The sequence below is a fragment of the Alligator sinensis genome, unplaced genomic scaffold (assembly GCF_000455745.1).
Source record: "Alligator sinensis unplaced genomic scaffold, ASM45574v1 scaffold1248_1, whole genome shotgun sequence".
Lineage (NCBI taxonomy): Eukaryota > Metazoa > Chordata > Crocodylia > Alligatoridae > Alligator > Alligator sinensis.
The window spans coordinates 275,911-286,802 of NW_005842645.1; the positions used below are offsets into that span (position 1 = coordinate 275,911).

A 10,892-nucleotide genomic window follows, 5' to 3' on the forward strand; every position below is an offset into this window, starting at 1 on the left:
GGTGCCTTCTTCATCCTCCCTATATATTTGAAAAAGGACTTTTTATTATCTTTGATCTTGGACGCTAGTCCTAACTCTATGTCCGCCTTAGCTTTCCTAACAGCCCCCCTACAGGCCCGAGCAGTGGAGTTATACTCTTCTTTGGAGATAGCCGCCCCCCTTCCACCAGGTGTATGCCGCCTTTTTGGCAACCAGGCATTCCCGGACGTCCTTGGTGAGCCAGGGAGGCTCTTAGGCACTCTTCTCCCCTTGCTTCTTGTTGGGATCGTCACCCCTTCGGCCCTGACTATCGTCTCCTTAAGGAATGACCACTCATCTTGGGCACTGAGTTCCCTTGCCCTCGAGAACCCCAGCGCCTCTCCCACCAATCTCCTCAACTCGTTGAAGTTGGCCCTCTTGAAGTCTAGGGCAGAGCCTGTCCTGGCAGCAGGCAGCTAGCTCCAGAGGGCAGAGAGCAATCTTCTGCCCCCTGCTGCCTAGCTGACTGGGAGTACATTTGCTCCTGGTCAGGTGTCTACATGTGTGCTACTGTGCAGTAAGTAATCTTGAGTAAATTTGCTGGTTGCATTTGCAGGTCGCAAATTTACTTGCAATTAGAGCCAATTACTGTGCAGTAAAGCATCTGTACATTTAGACACAGATGCTTACTGCACAGTAATTAGCTCTACAGTGCAGTAAAGTGTCTTGTGTAGATGCGCCCACTGAATTGTCACAACTGATCTTACAACTGCTGGACTACCAAGTTTATCATACTTACAAGTATTTTCTTTGGCAGTCTGTGGGCCTGATTCTTCGTGCCTCCATGGAGGTAAGCTAGCAATAATTCCATTGAAGTCAGAGGAATATGCTACCATAAAATAAAGTAAACAAGCAAAGATTGGGTCCAATTTTCCCTTTACTTGTTGTTCTACACACAGTTTTTATACAAGTTTAACCAAATCTACTGATGCAAGCTAAACTGATGTTAGTTTATCACTGTTGATATAAATCTACAGTAAGGGTTTGCATGATTTAGCTAAATTCGTTTTTAAACTGAATATAATATAGCTGAATTCATGTTTAATTTATTTAGAGCAGTACAAAGAGTATGTAGCAAGTGCCTTTCTTGAATAATCACAAACTGTAGTTGCAACTTCCTGAAATTAAACTAGCATATAGTTGGTTGATCATTATTTACTGCTGTTGGTCCCTCCCCTCTCCCCCTGCCCCAGTGGCTTATATAAAACTGGCAAGATTGTCAATGCCAGTCTTTTTGGATGCAATTGTCAGTGAACTTGTCTGTCTGACCTTGAGTTGATTTAATGTTGTGTTTATTTAAAAATCTAGTACAGAGAAAATATGTTGCATATAATAACTAATGCTACTAAAAATTGTGTTATTTGTAGAGGTTATTTCCATATACTAAACATCAGCGTGTTAAGATCCTGAAGCCTTTATGCAGGTTTAATCCCCATTAAGGGTTTTGCCAGAGTGAGAAATTATTAAAGATTGGTTCAATCTATCCTAATAACCCTGACCATACAACTACCTTCTACCTATTTCAAACTAGATTATATCACTTCTATTGAAAAAAAAATCAGTAGCATATGAGAGTTCTAGCATGACATTATAGCAGTAGAATAACACAGCTATTCACTGTAACAATCTTTTATTATCCAAGATCCTTCTGATATCCCATTTTTTATTACTCATAATTTGGTGTTTCTTATAAAAATGGTATTGTAACACTTATCTAAAAATGATTGAAACAAAAGGTGGACTTTATTCATGCAATTTGCTGGTTCTCTACTTCAGTGAAATGAAAATGATGAAAACTGCCAGTGGTTGAATGACCTACATGGAAATTACTGTATTCATATATTAATCTGTTTATAGCATATGTTTACTTGTACATAGATATATGTACTGCTTAACTACACTACAAAGTGAAGCCACTAACACTGAGAGGAAACTAACAGTTGGTTTCTCAGAAGTGAATTAGCAGCCATCTCTTATCAGTAGGTAACTGTCTTGATCTGGATGTTAATTGCTTGGATGGAAACTACCTTTTCAGTCTCTCTCAGGGCTTTGAGTTTATCTCTGCTAACTCCTCCTTGCTGAGTCCATGAGGATTCAATCAGCCATGGAGTTGCTCAAGGAGGCAGTGAGACGGAGACTCTGTAAATCTAGGAGAGCAGAAGCATTCAGGGTCTTGAACTTTATCAGGTTTGGAAGTGTGATTGTGAAAGTAAAGAGTAGAAAATGACAGCAGTCAGTAAATCAAACCAAAAGAAAATCAGGGCTGTCAAAGGCAGGAATAAAATAGTCTTGGGCAAAAGCACAGTTGAAAAAGCAGAGGGGTAAGACTTATTTTCAGTCATTCCTGGATCCCTGTGCATCTTAGACAGCAGCCTCCCTGCACTCTTTCTGTTGCTACTCAAATTACTTCAGTTTACTAAATGGGCTGTATTTCTCTTCAACGAAAAAAACCCAAACCTACCTCCCCCTCAGGTTTGATTGGTTATGACGCTACATTAGTTATGTGCCAGTTTCAGTGGAGCCATCTGAGTTCAACAAAGTGGCCTGGCAGGGCTGTGAGTCAAGTCCCAACACTGGGGCCCAGAATCTCAGCTGATGAAAACAATGTGACTCCACTGATTACATTTTCTATGTAGATTTCTTTACTAGTACTTGGCTGCCAACTCTTCTTAAGTCTGTCGCATTCTGGGGAATGTAAGCAAGCAGTTTATGAGATCAGAGCAAGGGCACTCCAACAAGAAACGTATTTAATAAACTGGGAATAAACGAAGTTGCTCTAGAGTTTTTGAATCATCATTGCTAAACTCAAATTTAATTTTTAATTGCATACATTAGCAACATGGAGAGCTGGGGAAAATATTTGCTATGAATAATAATTCATTACAACTGTAAACCCTTATTTTGTCAGTGAATTGTTAGTCAACCAATCCTGATCATCTCAAATACATCCACTACCTGCCAGTAGCCCAAATAAATTAGATGAATAATTATCTGTCTGTAGTGGTTTGAAACCTGATCATTTTAAATATGTGCCATTCATGTTGTTGGTGGCTCACCTAAGTCATGTGGCATTGTTTCTGACAATGAATTCTAATCTCTGATTAGATGGTTGAAGCATTTAAAATGGGAAAATAGTGAACAGCAAATAAACACTTCTGATTGAAATACTAATTTATGCTAAAATTCATGAAGATTTCAAAATTTCCAAAGGTTTTCATGAATACCCAGCAATTATTTAAAAAAAAATACCCAGGAACAGCAAACACTTGTCTGCTTAAATTTATTTTTATGTCCTTAAGTGTTGCAGATACCCAAAGGCTCCTATCAGAATTGGGACAATCTTATTTAGGTTCTATACAAATCCTGAAAAAGCAGCAGCTTCAATCCTGAAAAGTTTATGCAATCAGTCATAGTGAACTGAAAACAACATTTTTATTTGTGAACTGTTTTTACAAATGAGCAAGACGGAGCAAATGTATCACTAAAAATGAAAATACGCATTACGTTTATCTGGCATTTCACAAAGGTGTTTTTTTTTTAATCTAATACTACAAAGTTTACATTATTGATATTTGGAATTAATTCTAAATTTCCCTGGATTAGTCTCATAAAAGAGTAAGAATGGTATGTTTAGTATTACACAGGCTAATATTCAGGCCTCCCTTTAGAGAAATTAGAAGTGTTTTACTAAAGAGAACAAAGATGAGCTTATGTTATAGGGAAAGTGAAAGAGGTATGTTCCAAACATCAACTCATGAAAGACAGAGCTGAATTTATTTAAAAACTGAAGCCAATTAATTGATCATCATTTTATATAACCTAATATCTGTCTGCCTATGTATAATGGAGATTTCAGTCTCTAGAAAATCTTAGGTTTTCTTTCTTTCTTTCTTACTCGGCCAGGCTAAGATGGCCACCCTCAAGAGCCACAGGAACTGGCTAGCCAGGGCTGGCTCAGACGATGCCCTGGGTTCTTCCAGTTTTTGGTGCGGGCATGCCTGTCGCTGGAGTTTGAGCACGCTGTCCTCCAGCAGACGGTGCCCACCTTCCAGGCACATTGGGCAATTCAGGGGGTGCTCTGCTGTGTCGAGGGTGGCCATTTAGTCCTTGCACTGTGATACTGCTAGTGCCCTTCCTGGGGTACCGGCAGGGGTCTCAGCAGTCTTATGTTGTACTGGATATTTTTGTTTTTAGACTGGGCTTGCAGGCCAAAGTCCTAGGCTCTGTGTGTTGTACCTGGGCCCCTGCGTGGGCCGTGTTTTATTACTTTGTTGCAGTATTACCCACTTTGCCCCTTAATAAACCTAAATAAAAGTCAAAAGTCTTTCTTTCTTTCTTTGTACAGGCCCACCTCTCGCTTGAATTTGAGCATGCGGTCCTCCAGCGGACAGTGCCCACCTTTGAGGAATGCTGGGCCGTCGAGGGGGCGTTGTGCTGACTTGAGGGGGGACAGCTGCTCCTTGCGCTGTGATGCCACCACCTGCTTAGGGTGCGGGGGCAGGTCCAGTGAGTCAAGACTTCGGGCTTTGCCCGTGTGGGCCGACCCCTGAGGCCCCCCTGGGTATCCCCACTATAGAACTGTATATATGTATATATTTCTTTGTCCCGTGTTTATTTTTGTCTAGAATGTGTGGGCAGGCCTTGCAGGCCAACCTGTAGGGTCTTTACTGCCTCCCATTTGTCACCCCCAGAATAAATGTTTCTAAAAGTCAAAAAAGTCTTTCTTTCTTTCTTTCTTTCCTCCCTCAGCCCCTACACATTTCATAAAAGCTTGTTTTTATCATCCTACTATATTTAAAATCTGAGATTGAAGAATATGCATTATATATATACTATGTAGAGAACTAATAGGCATGAAATTACGGCCGAACTGAGAGATATTAATTAGCCTGACATTCAGTTTCCCCTGCCCTGCTTGACTCTGCTTATCTGGATTTAGCAGATGAAATCTGTACTTATTCTTTCATAACAAAGAAACATACAGGGTACTAAGAGGTTCTACATAATTTATTGTAAATTATAAAATTTGGATTCTCTAATTTGTGTGTTCTTTTGTTTACTGTTTGAAATCTTAGATGTCTTTAATTTATAGGGTTGGTCAAAAAGCAGTCTGCAGGAAATTCAAAACTTCCTTTCATCCCTAAGTGGAAAAAAGCCCAAATTTCCAATTTTCCATGAAACAAACAAACAAACAAAAATCCAAAAAATGTTTTGGGTCCAAAACATTTCATTTTGTTTGATTTTTAATATTTCACTTTGATTTTGACTTTTTAATTTATAATCAATATTGAAATGAAAAAATTGTTTCAAAATGAAAAAAATGAAATATTAATTTCCAAAAATGTCCAGTCTAAATGGTTTAATCTTATTTAGGTTCTTCTTTTTGATATTTTCTAAAACCAAGTGTCTTTGATATTGACACGCTCCTGTAAAACATTTCAGTTCTGTGGAATCAGCATTCTTCTAAGATTCTGTTGGAAAAAGTTTTACTAACTCTGTCCATTTATTATTTTTCCTATTAGAAGAACAGAAAATTATAGCTCCTTTAATGCTTGCTTTAGGGGTTTCCAGACAGAAAACTATATTTTCTTAGTGAGGTACAAGAGAGGTAGCAAATAGCTCCTGCTTGCCCTGAAATATTCTTTATTTGAGCAAGGTTTTCTTTTTTCTTTTTTTTCTTTTTTTAAATAAGAGAGGATAAAGTCTTCATGACCTGTTTCCCTGGGGAATGCTATTAGTTCTGCAGTTACAGTAACTCAGGTGTGATTGACATTTACTGTGGATTTTATATCCACTTCTATTACAATAATAATAAAAATGGAGAAAAATATGAAGAAAAGAATATACACTTGAAAATTATTTGTGAGACTGGGGAAGAAATATAGTCCCATGGTCCTAGATTTAAGTCCCTCTGTACATCAGTTATTTGATTTGGTGCAACTGCTTTTAATAGCTTTAGTATTTTATGTGTCTTTGGTATCAGAACTGGGTCTTTTGTCTAATAAAGAGGATAAGACTGTATTGAAATCTCTACCAGTCATGAAGAAAGGGCGTGGGGAGGTAAAAGCAACAGAATCTATTTGAGGAGAAACCTGATGGCAAGGCAAACTATTTTTTTTTTCATTTAAAATAAGAATAATATGCAGCAAACTATTTTTTGAAATCTTATATTGTATAGAAGCACTCATCTCTAAGCTGAAATTTACTAACTAGAGTAGCCAGTTTCTACACTGTAATGTAATGCATCAATTTTAGATGCTTATTCAACTTCACTACTAATAGAGTTTCATTACATTCAGTGCGAGTGCCGTTTGATTCAGCAGCATCAAAGCCAATAGAATAGTTGACATTGACTTGTATGGATGCAGGATTGGACCCAGCAGTCTAGTTCCTCTCTCTGTTTTGCAAAGAAAAATATATCACTAAATAATACCAGTGTGACAAAGTTATCAGACAGAATTCTTAGAGTTATTATTTTCGATGAACACTTACCATTAAAAAAAAAAAACAAGGGTAGGAAGCAGACAAACACTAGTATTAAAATCAATGACCAGAAATAATTAAATATGAAATGACAACACCACCTTTTCACCTCCTATCATACAATGAGAACAGTGCAGGATAACTTTATTCATATATAGAAAAAACAAAAATATGAAACCATCACAAGTCGTTACTGGAAAGCACAGGAAAACAGACTTCCTAATTTAAAGGCATAGCTTTAGACAAATTTAAAATAGTACCCTAGTGCCTGGGCAGCAAGATACAAAGGAAAAAAGTACCTAGTTTTTCATTTGAACAAGGACAACTCATACAAAAAGGAAACGAGGTTAAATTACAATCATAGAAGAAAAGTTAATGTATGAGTCTTTCCAAATATTTAGCTCTGTTCTGTAAAGTTTGTGTCTGAATATTTTGCTTTACCTCTCAGACAACTTTCATAAAAAGAGGAATATATCACACCCTCAATATTAATATTTATACAGAAGTCACTGTAGTCATAGATGGCACTACTGTACTAAATGGGAGTGGAATAAAAAGTATAAAAGGCTGGGGAGGGGGAGTAAAATATGTCTGTACAGTTGCCAAAGGGTTGTACATCCTTAATCCACCCAGCTGTGGGAGATATTTCTCTCTGAGCTGACAATACAGTAATCCAAGCCTCTGCAGGAACATAAAGATCAATACATTAGTCTTTCTGTCAGAGCCTGCACTTAACCCTAAATCAGTGGCAAAATTTGAACTGGCTGCAGTGCAAGCAAAATCAAGTTATTAATTTGCATTAGAGCTCTCTCTAACAGAGACATCCATTAAGAATGTACTTTCTGCACAGTACAGCAGTGATCGGATGATTCTTATTTTAAATTCAGCCCAATGAGGGGGGAAAACAGTGCTCTTCAGGAATGAGGGCTAGGGAAACTGTGGCTGAACACACTGCTTTGGGAGGGATGTGTACTGGGCATTTCTGAGTCATTACAAAGTAAAGGGCTATTTAGGGAGCTGTGAGCTGGATTTCACTGATCCCAGATGGCTCCAATGGCTGGAAAATCATTCTTGGGTGTGTATCACTCTCCAGAGAGGCAGGACTCTAGGGACTGAAGCCCCCATCAGAGCCTTTGGGAAGACCTACCCAGAGCTCCTTGTCAAGTAGATTTGTGTGTAATGAGTCATCCTGGGGAATTTCCTGTGCATTATCTCCCAGATTCAGGGCAGTTCATCTCAAACTTTAAGCAGAGATCTAGGTACTTGAGCAGGACTGCTCACCTGCTTAAAGTTAATCACATGCTTAGGCAGACAAGGTTCTTAAGTACTTGGCTGAGCTAAGGCCTGCATTCTTCCGCTGTAGGTCTACTCTGTAGTGAACATAGATGTTTTTGGTGTTCTGTGATACTTGAAGTAGGGGAAAGAGATGGAAATCTCTTTTGTGGAGAGTTCTGATTTTGCAGAAAGTTTTGTGTTTTGCTTTTTTATTTTAATTTTTCTTAGTCCCTTGCCCCCTCCCCAAAATAAACAACAAACAAACAAACTCATTTAAAGGGTGTTTGTACCCGAAAGCTTGCAAAGAAGAATTTTTCCAACTATTTTCATTGGTCTAATAAGAGATATTGGATTTACCCAAAAAACCTTGTCTGCCTTTGTTCACTGAAAAAACATGTCTTGAGATGTATAAATTTCTCTGACCAGGAGCAATTCTGCCACCTTGACTTCCAGTTTAGTAGTACCAAGTTCTGTCCTTAGTCATTGAGTATGCTCACACTGCACACTGCTGGGAGATAAGGAAAGCCTATGGTGGGCTGTGTGGTATAAAATGCTAATTTTGCTGCATGGAAAATGTAGTATGATGAGTGTGAGGCCCAGCTGGAAGACAACTAGTGAGGAGACAAGGCAGGAAGCATAGAGAAAGAAGTCCTACCAGTGACTTGGCTGTTGTGAGAGCTGGTGAGCAGGTGATTCTAAGGAGAAATTAAGGCAGAGTCAAGATATGGGATCAAGTTTGGGGAGATCCTTGTACAGTGCCATTGAAATCAATGTAACAGCACATGAAGTGTAAGGCATTAGGGTGTCAGAATCAGAGCCTTAGGTTTCATAGAGCCCCTATTGCTGTGATATCAACTGTGCATGAGTAAGGGTTGCAGACACAGCCTTATTTGCAGAACATCCAGCACAATTTTTATGAAATACAGCCAGGAATGTATTATTTGTCCAAATCATTGAACCTCCCCCCTACCCCCGCAATGTTTTGAATGGTTTCCATTGTTGGCCCAGCTCTCTTTAATACCTACTGATCAGGTGATAAAGGAACATGGGAAGGGAGGTCTGAGAAGAAAGTTTGTGTTTTTAAAATGTTACACCTTGAAATCTCAGTCTTTCCTTATGCTCATCAATTATAACGGGAGGAGATTCCCACTCCAGATCTCATCCAGCAGTGCACAAACAGTCCCATGGCTCTCCCTGTGCCTAGTTAAGCTCAGATATATGTTTCTTGATGAATCGGAGCCTGAAGACAACCAATAGACATTTCAGTGGGAGCAAAGATGTGGATTTTTTTCCAGGTTTATCATTCACAAGGGCAAAACCATAGCCAACATTCATATAATGTGTTTGAGAAAAGCCAGTTTACAGCTATTATCTTGATCCTATTAAAACGCTGTGTAATAGAATGCAAGATGCTGTTATGGAAATTGATATTTTATTCTTTTATGATAGGCTTGGAAATAAAGCAACACTTGTACAGATTTCCCTCGCTTTATGTGGTACATGTGTTCCTGGAAAAAGGCACATAAAGGGAACCCACTTTATAACGTAACAATAGGGATACGTTCCAAGACTTTGACTGTACTGACCCGCAGACCCATTTCTACCACTTTACAAGACAGTTTTGGTACTTGCCAATAGCAGACGGTACACACAAGCACAGGGTACTTTCATAATGGGGATGGCAATTACAAAAACACGTGTCACAGACAATGAGTGAGGAGCACAGATCCACACAGAAGACTATATTTTGGTGTGCGTCACTCCCACAACGCACTGTACAAAGCAGCTGACTCTGAGCTTCCACCACACCGATCGCATAAGAGTGAATTTACCTTACATATAACAATTTTTTGGTATAAAAACGGTCATTGCATAGGAGTGAATTTGTACATACAGAACCCACATAAAGTGTCTGTAGTCACTCTTCAAGAAAAGCTAAAGTCTCTGGTTTTGTTCTAAGAAGAGAGAAATGGGGGAGAGAAGTCGCAAACCTACACATATATATACTATATACTCTCTCTCTCTCTCTCTCTCATATAAAGAAGCACACTGCTGGGAGATAAGGGAAGCTTGCCTCTCTCTCTTGCTACATATAGTTTATTGTCTGTCTGCCTCTGTCTATCTGTCTAGTTTTGTTACTTTTCCTTTATTTATTTAAACAGTGCCTGGGCAACAATCATTTTGGATCTGTTCACCCCAAAATACTGACCCCACATTCCTTTATTCAGAATCTCTTACACACTCTTGATAGCAAAATTCCCATCAGGTTTTAGTAGTGTTTGGCTCCTCAGAGGGAGTGTTATTGCCTCCCAGACTTTTAACAGATTTGTGTTTTACTTGAAGTCCCAGCTTCTGGAATCAGGAGATTACATATTAGCTCTGCTTTCCCTTTATTTAAAAAACAAATATTTTTTTTTTCTACGAGATTGTGGAGAGAGAGCTTGAAAACAGGACCCAGGTGCACTTTCTAGTCTCAAAAACCAGATGACAAATAAAGTGAACCCTACATACATTGATTTTAATATATCTATATCTATCTATCTATCTATAGATATATTAAAAATACTTCTATAAGATATAAGAAAAATAATTCTTTAACATAATTCTTTAACATATCTATCTATCTATAATTCTTTAACGTATCTATCTATAGATAGATAGATACGTTAAAGAATTATTTTTCTTATAGAAAATTTCAAGACTCTAGAAAAGTAAGACAGGAATGATCATTAAGAGGAAATGACATATAGTGCCTAAAGCAACTTGTTTAGTTTCTGTAACTGACTGACTCTTTGGCTGTCACTGGTTAAAAGTCTCTGTGGAAATCACCCAAAAGCACAAAGGTAGCAGGTCCCTGGTTACAGCAACGCTGCTTAACAGCTGCTTCTGCTCCAGGAAATCACCTTCTCCTGCCCATTGCTACCTATGTACAGGCACAAAAATAACCTTTGGAGCTTTCTGCTGAAGCTTAGGGGTTTGATTTGGATTTCAGGACTAGAGGCAGCATGTTTGAGTGTGTAGAGGGTGGGGTGAGGGAAGAACAGATCCAAGCTGTTACTTTGAATCCTCTTTTTTCTCAAACTTCTGTCTCTGCATTAGAGTGTGGGTAGTGCCAT

At 38.6% G+C, this 10,892-nt stretch overlaps 1 long non-coding RNA gene across 2 annotated transcripts in view; it reads right to left on the reverse strand.

Moving 5' to 3' along the window:
• LOC112551889 overlaps nt 1-10,892 on the reverse strand; it is a 50,186-nt gene that overhangs the window by 34,595 nt on the left and 4,699 nt on the right. The window lies entirely within an intron of this gene.